General features: G+C 33.3%; 2 long non-coding RNA genes across 4 annotated transcripts; one reads left to right on the top strand and one right to left on the bottom strand.

Annotated features, from left to right (window-relative positions):
* Positions 1-1,489: 1,489 nt before the first annotated feature.
* LOC144992031 (uncharacterized) lies at positions 1,490-3,037 on the top strand. 3 transcript variants are annotated; one of them, XR_013655761.1, is made up of 3 exons: positions 1,490-2,023; positions 2,449-2,563; positions 2,644-3,037. It is a non-coding gene; the product is annotated as an uncharacterized LOC144992031 (long non-coding RNA). The 3 variants fall into 3 exon arrangements; XR_013655762.1 differs by lacking the exon at positions 1,490-2,023 and adding an exon at positions 2,030-2,248; XR_013655760.1 differs by lacking the exon at positions 1,490-2,023 and having other exon boundaries at positions 2,263-2,563.
* On the bottom strand, positions 3,023-5,291 carry LOC144992030 (uncharacterized). The gene is made up of 2 exons (XR_013655759.1): positions 4,021-5,291; positions 3,023-3,385 (listed from the first exon to the last, which is right to left on the bottom strand). It is a non-coding gene; the product is annotated as an uncharacterized LOC144992030 (long non-coding RNA).
* Between the last annotated feature and the right edge of the window lie 4,760 nt (positions 5,292-10,051).

Here is a 10,051-nt window from a genome sequence, read left to right as displayed (position 1 = left end):
ATGCAGAACTGCAAGGAGCAGGTATATAAACCAAGTGAGTGATTGTGGCTATTCAGGGGCATAACTGTGAACCTGCATTACAGATAAAATGAGGATCTAGCTGCATCAAATAAGTTAGCACAAAAGAAAATCTTATTTTTCATTCATCTAGACAGCAGATGTTGAGGTGACTCAACATTACTGTAATATAGAGAGCTAAAGAGATTGTGATGTGGATTTACAGCGTGTCATTGTGCAGCAGTCTCAAATCTGGTCAATAGTAAAACGGCTGAAAGCACCATCTGCTGTAGATCAAGGTCAGCAGCTCCTGAAGACAAGAAACCTTTGATCAAGGGCTTATTGACACCTGTGCTTCACAATGCTGGTAATTAAAACTAAATGTTTGCATTGAGCCATACGCCTTACACCCACTCCAATGAAAATGGTGTTGTTGGTGTTCTTGTGTAATTTTTCTGATGATGAAGGACATTTATAAAGAAAGTTAAGCCTAAAATGCATTTCTAAGTGTTTCTGTTTTCAAATCGTTTTGAATCAGGAGCGGATGAAAAAAATGCTGTTTGAAAAAGAGTTTATTTGCGATGGGTGGGCCAAAAGCTCCCTGCTCCCTCAGTTTAAACCTAAAGCTCCCATTAACATGGAGGGAAGGGGGGCTGGGTTGCTCCATGCCAACGGTCCCACCCATAACTTAGAGATGAATTTGTAATAAACTACATGCTCTGCCAAAACCATGTTCTAGAACACGACAGCCTAAAATGGCGTAATCATAATTAAAAGACCAATAGGAACGTTTTTAGAATAGATCAAAAGATTAATTGTAGTGGGTCTTAAAGTACCTTGGAGTTGTTTGATTTGATTGAATTTGTACATTTAGGGGACTGTTTACTTTTCTATTTTGAAAGAGGAGTGCCTCCCCATTGGACAGCACAGCAAATGCTTGTCACTAATAACAGAGGTTGTACATTTGCAGTCATTCAACAGCTTTTCTCACATCAGACTTTCATTGCTTTCCTTAATTAAAAACAATGTTCCATTTAAACGTTCACACTGTTTCATTCAGATATTTTTTTGTGTTCACGCTTCTTTAAAACCGTACAGGAAGGAGGTTATTAAGTGCAGATCATGAAGGTCAGCAGGTATCCTCTGTTAGTCATAGATGTAGTATTTAAAATGTGCACCTTCAGTTTCTTGTGACCTACTAAAGACAAATGGTCAATCAGCAATCAGTTACTAAGAGGTTTTGATTGTCCCTGAACATGCTGATTAATACGGTGGCCCTGAAGTGCAAAGCATTCAACAAATCACTCGATACAAAAACATTTTTAAGATCACAACAATTAAAAAAAAAAAAAAAATTTAAAAAGCAGCATTACATTTTAGAAAACAAAACAAAATTTCAGAAACCAAAACTTGAAAAACAAAAATGACAAAAAAAAAAACATTTCAGAAAACAAAATTAATTTCCAGGAAAAAAAAGGAAATATTAAAAAATGAAAACATTTCAGAGAAAAAAAAAATCCAGAAAAAAAATGAAATATTAAAAAATGAAAAACATTTCAGAAAAAAAAAAATTCCAGAAAAAAAATGAAATATTAAAAAATGAAAAACATTTCAGAAAAAAAATGAAATATTAAAAAATGAAAAACATTTCAGAACACAGAATGAATTTCCAGAAAACAAAACGAAATCTTCAAAAATGAAAAACATTTCCAAACCGGAAAAGGCAGGTACTATGGGACAACGCTGATTGGATGATGATTTTTGTCAATCATTTGAACTGAAAAGTATTTTAAATGAAGCGACGACGGATTTTATCGTCCAAACAACAATGTACTATAATAATCCACGTATTTCCCATTTATATATCAAATAAAAAATGCAGCAAACTGTTAATGAACTTTAAAATTATTTTTTTAACATTTCGCCTGACACACGGTCACCCGGAAGTAGTTTGTGAGCACTTTTACTTTGAACGCTGTGCGCTAATGTCTACGGCTGCGACGTTCACGCTGTCAATCATCTCTAGGTAAGAATCAATTCTGTGATCTTTTCTTTTGTCAGTCACATGTCTCTAAGGATGTTAATTTTAGGATGTTAAAGTGCTGCTTTGAAAAGATAATTTCTTTTTATCTTGCGCATGCGCAAAAAGAACCCGATGGAGACGAACCGTCTTCACATGATAGCCGTTCCCGTTTTCGGTGACAACATGAGAGAAAAAGCTCCGAGCCAGCCTGATTCTGTGATTTATACAGTAATTATAGTAATTATATGGCATCAGTGTTGCTAAAAATCGACTTTAAGACTGAAATCAGTAAACAAGTTCTTATGGGAAATAATATTTAAGTGCATTGTATATTTTAGAACCATGCATATACACATATACTGAAACTTAAAAATGAACTTTAAAGTTTATAAAATACTTAATTGAATTAACATGTGATATTTCTGCAGGTGAAGTTTCTCAAAGCGAAGTTCCAGAAAGATTTGTGCTGCAGAAGAACAGATGGCAGCTCTACATGGGAATACAAGAAGACTAAAGTCATTCATATCATTGTGCAGTGTACAGGCAAGTCACCATGATTTATGTGAAATGTAATCAATAAATATTATTTAACCTTAATATCTATTTTTTTTTTTAAATTGCAGGTCCTTTAAAAAAACGTCTTTAACCTGCTGCATAAGCCTGATTAGTTGTAAATGATGCAGTGGGGAGTGAAAAACAAAGCACAATTCCTGGCTTTAGTGTCGGGCTGATGATCTGGAAATCACATCTGAGGAATCGCATCAAACACTTGTACAACTCCAAACAACTTAATGTTCCTTTAAGCAAAACTCCAGTTTAAAATGTTCATATTAGGCTTGCTTCATTTAGGAGTTTTTCCATGTTTACCATTTTAGGTTTTAAAGCTTTATTAACAAAGATGATGTTTGATTTTTAAAGCTGTTGTTTAGAAATGTTTTTTTGTCAATGAAAAAACTGAATGCTGATGTGAGGATTGTAATAATGGATATGAAAATAAACAAATTTGTTTCATAGCAATGCAGTATATTTATTGAAAACTTAACATGAATACGTTATTCAGTAACAGAAACAAAGAAACGGTTGTGGATTTTCCTTTATGGGCTTCTTCATGCAGTCAATCAAATGTTGCGCTTACAATCAGCATTTACTCAGCGTACCTGTCAGTAACATTAGAGGAAAAAATGCATCTGGGAAAAGTCTGTTTGTGCTTAACAACTATATCAAAAAGAGTCATGTCAGGGAAGTTTTGTCCACATTGCTGCTCAGCATCACATCCAGAGGAAGATGCACAGGTAAGGGACCCCAGTTCCTGCTCGTACATGCTTGCAGCTTCCTCTGCACTGGACTCCAGCTCCATTGAAATCCCTGACAGAAATAAATTAATAAATTAAAAATCCCTGACAGAAAAACATCAGCTGCCGTTCATCTTTCATTCAGGAAAAAGTTGAGTTCATCAAAATGAGGAGAAAATGGGTTAAACCAGAAATTCATTAGGGAGGGGTCAAAACACCAAACTCAGAATAAAATACATTATTTCAGTCTTATAAAAAATACAGTCTAAAACAATTTGGTATTCCTCCTCTGCCTGAAAGACTAAAACGTTTTTTTTAAAGATTTATTTTACACTACAGACTTTGCCACCTTTAGTTACACACCTGTACATGTCTGATGATGTGCACATCAAGTCATTTACTGTCATGTTTCTGTGCACTGACACACTCTAAAGTCACAGATCTTAATAGTGTGAATGAGAAGCATTCATAAATGTTATTCTGAGACACAAACTGCTGCAGTTTACCTGACAGCTTTGCTGATTTATGCTGCTGGTACACCTGTCTGAGAATCCTGCCCACGTGACCCCCCCCCCCCCCCCCTCTCCAGCTGATGAGGTAACCTGTCATTAACGTATGACTGAAGGATCTTGGATCTGTCTGTAAACACCCACCTAGAAATCACGTTTAACGCTACATTTATTAGATCAAACAAATGTGCTTCCATACCTTATCAGTGGATGGCGGGACTGCATTTCCTGATGTGCGCCGTCTTTAACACCCGTTTCTTCGCAGCTGCTGCTTTAGACAGAATCCTCTCACGACATTTTGAAACATTTGTAAACCTGGTTGGTGTTGATATTTCTGGGTGCGTTCTGTCATCACATCCGCTAAATATTCAAAGATTAAAGTTTATGTTAACGTTTTACCGTCCCTTTCTTTGTTTACCTGCAGAACGGACGTCATCCACACAAACTACTTCCGGGTGACCGTTCTGCTTCAGACGAAATATTCAAAAAATATTTTAAACCTTCATTATCTGTTTGCTGCATTTTTGATTTAATATGTAAATGGGAAATACGGGAATTATCATGGTACATTGTTGGACGATAAAATCCGTCGTCGCTTCATTTAAAATACTTTTCAGTTCAAATGATTGACAAACATCATCATCCAATCAGCGTTGTCCCATAGTACCTGCTTCTTCCGGTTTGGAAATGTTTTTCATTTTTGAAGATTTCGTTTTGTTTTCTGGAAATTCATTCTGTGTTCTGAAATGTTTTTCATTTTTTAATATTTCATTTTGTTTTTCTGAAATGTTTTCATTTTTTTTGTTTCATTTTGTTTTCTGGAAATAATTTTTTTTTCTGAAATGTTTTCATTTTGTAAAATTTCTTTTTTTTCCTGGAAATTAATTTTGTTTTCTGAAATCTTTTTTTCTTTTTTTTCTTTTTTCTTTTTTATGTTTTGGTTTCTGAAATTTTGTTTTGTTTTCTAAAATGTAATACGCTTTTTAAATTGTTGCTGTGATCTTAAAAATGTTTTTGTATCGAGTGATTTGTTGAATGGTTTGCACTTCAGGGCCACCGTAGATTAAGGATGGAAAAAAATAAACTGTATAAAATAAATCACGGTGGGTTTAACTAAGAGTATCTGTCATAATCTTCTACTTTGTTTGATATTTAACATGTTGATTTTTTTGATTTGAAATAGTTTATTTCAAGCAATTAATTAGAAATAATACACAACAGCAATATAATCATCAGTTATACATTCATACAGTAACTAATCAAACTTAGGATAATTAGACATATTAATAAATATTGCTTGAAAGGGAGTGGAAGGAAGCGAACTTATATGATCCCACCCCGTTATACTATAACCATTTTATTACATGATTTATCAATATCCGGTTCCCAGTTTTTATCAGACAGAATTAAAAATCATAAGATATCGATAAAGCACATGACAAAGATGAATTACTTAAGTATTACGTCAAAAATAGCTATTTTAGAAATCAACATGGCAAATGCATATCAGTCATCTGAAATATATGCAGATTATGTTACTTATAAAAGCCATTCATATGAATAAAACATAATACTATATCAGTAAAGTAGACACAACACTGTTTCAGGAATTTTCATAGCAAAATTTCATCAAGTATCAAAAGTTAAAAACGTGCAAAATTATGCTACATTAGGAAAGATTTTTGAATCAATTTATCAATTTTTGGAGAAAGTGAAGTAATATCATTAAAAGTCAATCAATTTAACAATTTTTAATAAGTGATTAATCATTTGTTTTACTTTTTTTTAATATTTTTTTTGTATTTTTATTTTTTTTATTTTTTTTATAATAAAGTAATGCTGTAGGGGAAAAGTAAAAAGGGTCCATAACTGTCGGTTATTATAATTATAAAGAAAAATTATATATGGGTTGATGCCAACTCTCAACAGCCTTCTTTCCTGCCAGCTGGTTAGTTGGGGGTTCAAAATCCTAAGGTCTTCATTAAATGACTAAATGTGAAGGTGTTGTACAAATTTAAGGGGAAAAAAGGACTGCAACTTCATTAAAAAAGTTATAAAATCTTGTCCACCATCTTCCTAATAGTCCATCAACTTCTGTAGACGTTCATGGAGAAACTTCTTTAAAATTCTTTATTTTTTATTTTTATTTAAGTGAGACAACAGAAAAACAAACAAAGACAACAATAAACAAACAAAAATACGCTGGAAAAACAGATCTGACAAAGACAACTACGAATACTAACAGACAAAAACAGGAGGTAAAAAAAAGAAAACAATAAAATAAAATAAAATATAAAATAAAAAAGGAAAAGTGTGTGTGTGTGTGTGTGTGAGTGTGTACGTGTGTGCGTGTGTGTGATGTAAGGACAACGAGAGTGAAGTCCATCAAAAAAGCTTGAACTAACCATTATGCATTCTGCTAACTATACATATTTAGGGATACATTATTAGAGATTCATATGGATAGATAGGAAAGGCTCGAGACATATATAACTATGCATTCATTATATTCTTGATACTAGAAAACTCAATAGCAGTAACCAATATGAAACCCACACTAGAAATAATCATCTTGTCATTATTACAAAAATAAAAACAAAAATAAATAAATAATAATAATAATGAATAGAAATAAAAATATTGAGAGTAATTACTCATAACCATCAGACGCCTGCAAATGAGATGAACAGGGTATTGTAGAGGAAAAAGGCGGGGAAACAACACACCATAGGGGTTAAGACAGTCACGTATTTGGTTCTCAGATTAAACTTTATATTCGTTTAGGAACTCAGTGAGCGCTGACCATACAGATAGTGGTTCGGTCATGTCAGTGGAAAAAGGTAATTAATTGGCTAAAGAAATGTATTCAAGAAACAAGTTTTTCCATATAGACAGGTTTATGGTGTTCTTTGATTTCCAGCCAATAAAGATGTTTTTTTTAGCAATTGTTATTGCTACAAGAATAAATTTAGTCTCTGACGGGTCCAGATTCAAATTTGATAGTTCAGAAAGGTCTCCTAATAGACACAGTGAAGGTGATAAAGGGATGAGGCAGGCCAAAAAGGTAGATAAAGTTTGGGTAATTTTTTCCCAAAATTCTTTAATGGGTGTGCAGTCCCAAGTTATATATGTGTCTGGGGTATTTTGAGTGCAAAATGGGCAGATCTCTGATTCAAATCCCATTCTTGACATTTTCTCTCTTGTGTAGAGAATTCTATGGAGGGTTTTGTATTGTATGAGTTGTAAATTCATTTTTTTGTTATGATATAGATGTTTTTTACATATATGAGCCCAGAACTCAATGTTACCAGCAATAGAAAGATCGTTTTCCCTCTTTGTTTTTGGAAGTGATAAAGACTCATCTGAGAATATAATTATTTTATATATTTTAGAGAGAATTTTCTTTCCTGAGGTTATTTTTTTATTAAATCTGTCACTGCAGGTGGAAGATCTAGATTTATTGTAGTTGCAGAAATTTTAGCTTCAATTGATGATTTAAGTTGTAGATATTCTAAAAATTGACTGGATTCCAGGATTTATTCCTGGATAAAATAAGAAAAAGTTATTAGACCACTGGAATTAAAAATATGTTTGCGATGTTTAATACCCTTACTAGCCCAGGTGTGTAGATTGATCGTTTTTTTATTGCTTAAAAAATCTGGATTATTCCAAATTGGTGTAGAAAATAATAATAATAATAATAATAATAGACTTGTGTTTATAATTTTTTATCAAATTTCAACCAGGCAATGAGAGTAGAAGGTATTGTTATTACTTTATGACATAGATGACTCTTGATAGATTGACTGAGAAATGGGATGTCTGACATTTGGAGTTCTTTGCACAATTATTTTTCACTATCTAACCAGATGGTGTCTGACTGACTCGGATTGATCCATTTATAGATAAATTGCAGCTAGTTAGCTAGCGACTAAAAGGAAAAGTTAGGAGCTTCTAAGCCTCCCTGAGATTTGGGTTTTTGTAAGGTGGCTAATTTTATTTGGGGTGTTTTATTTTTCCATTATAATTTTGTAATGATTGAGTCTAAGGATTTCAACCAGCTGCGAGGAGGTTGCACAGGAATAATTGAAAATAAATTTATTTTAGGAAGGATTGTCATTTTATTACTGCTATTCTGCCTATGATGGAGATAAGTAAATTTACCCAGCGTTGCAGGTCATCCCTTACTGTTTTCAAGAGAGGGGTTAAGTTGAGGCTAACCAGCTCTGAGGCCCCTGAAGAGATTTTAATACCTAAAAAGGTGATGTTAGTTCTGCATACTGGAATAGCTGATGTATGGGCTGTATTTTCCCACTTAGTTTTATTCAGCGTAAGGATAGCTGATTTGTTCCAATTAACAGAGTAATCTGCACTTTTTGAGAATTGATTAATTAATTGTATAACTCCTTGTAATGATGACTGAGGATTTTGTTGAAACAATAAAACATCATCAGCATATAAACTAATTTTATGGTGGGCTAGAGATGTCTGGATTCCGATTATGTTGAGGTTGCTTATGGTTCAATAAAGACAATAAATATGGAAGGAGAGACTGGACATCCTTGTCTAGTTCCTCTATGCAACGTAAAGCTCTGTGATATAATACCATTAGTTATTGTGGCTGAAGGTGCGTTGTAGAGAGTCTTAATCCAGTTAATAAAAGGCTCCCCAAAACCAAATTTTTTCATGACACTAAAGAGAAAGGTCCAGTTGACTTTATCAAAAGCCTTTTCTGCATCTAAGGTAGCTAAGATGGTGTCTTCTTGCTGCAAAGTAGAATGATGTATTAAATTAAACTGTCTGCGTGTGTTGCTATAGAGGAATGTCTTCCCTTAATAAAACCAGTTTGATCTGGGTGAATTATATGGGGGGTTACTTTTTCAATCCTGTAAGCTAAGGCTCTGCTGATGATTTTTAAGTCTACATTAACAAGAGAGATTGGGCGATAATTTGATGGGAGGGTTTGGTCTTTATTACGCTTTGGAAGCAGAGAGATGACTGCTGTATTCATGTGTTTTGGAAGTATTGAGGTTTGTTTTATTTCTGTAATTGCTCTGATGAATAATAGAGATATGATATTCAAAGAGTGCTTATAGAATTCAGCAGGGAAGCCATCCGGTCCTGGAGATTTATTATTTTCCATGCCATTAAGTGCAGTTACCAGTTCATTATCTGTTAAAGATTCATTTGATCTGTGTGCTTGTTCTTTAGTGAGTTGAGGAAACTCAATACTATTAAGTAATGACTTGATGGCTTCTTGTCCAGTGTTATTAGTAGAGGGGCAAAAGTTTATGTAATATTCTCTGAATATTTCATTAATTTCTTGAAAGTGAGGTTGTCAGCTTCCCAGCTGAGTCCCTTAAAGTACAGAGCATTGTTCTTTCTTTATTTCGTTTAATTTGGTTAGCCAAGTATCTACCTGATTTATTTTCATGGTGACATTTTTCTTGTCTTAATCTTTGAATTAAAAATTGTGTATTTTTGTCTATTATAGTGTTTAATTGAACTCGATAGTTTCTTAATTCCTTCTGTGTTTCTTCTGTTGGATTATTTGCATTCAAGGATTCAAGTTTTTTAATCCTTTGCAAAGGATTTCTTCCTACGTGTGAGATTGCCATTTTAAGGTTAATTAAATAATACATTTAAATTTTCTTTGATTGCTGTCATAAAAAATAAAATTCTTAAATTACCTAATTTCCCGTATGCCAAATGGCACAGATATTTGAGTTCTTAATATCATGAGTGAGAAAGAAATCCCCAATTGAATTAATTGTAAGTTTTATATTTTATTCCCTGGTGAATTTTAAACTTCAAGTCTTTTTTTCTGTAATTTTCACCATATTGTTAGCCATTTATTTCCTCTGTTCTGCTTTGCTAACATTTTTTAAGGAAAATGTCACACAATAAATTGAAAACAGTCATTTAATCTGACAGTAATCACACTGGATTGTGCTGTCACAAGGAGGAACAGTAAAAGCTTTGCTCTCTATTTGACTTCAGAAATCACAGTTAGAAAAAAGGAGGCAAAAATTCAAAGTGACAAGGAAAGTTCCAAATAATCTCTGCACAGCAGATGCCCCAAATATGTCGACACTTCTAAACTTCAGTTTGGTCATCCTGCAGAGCAGATATTTGTTTTTCATTCATTATGCCAAATTGTTATTCCTTGTGCGGTGTAACTGACTTACGCTACCAGACTCTGGCTCCTGTCCTACATAAAAATCAGAGTT

This window comes from Oryzias latipes, chromosome 4 (assembly GCF_053564925.1).
Source record: "Oryzias latipes strain Hd-rR chromosome 4, Olatipes_Hd-rR_3.1".
Lineage (NCBI taxonomy): Eukaryota > Metazoa > Chordata > Actinopteri > Beloniformes > Adrianichthyidae > Oryzias > Oryzias latipes.
The sequence above is the reverse complement of the archived record's forward strand: the minus strand, read 5'-3'. Positions and strand labels throughout refer to the sequence as shown.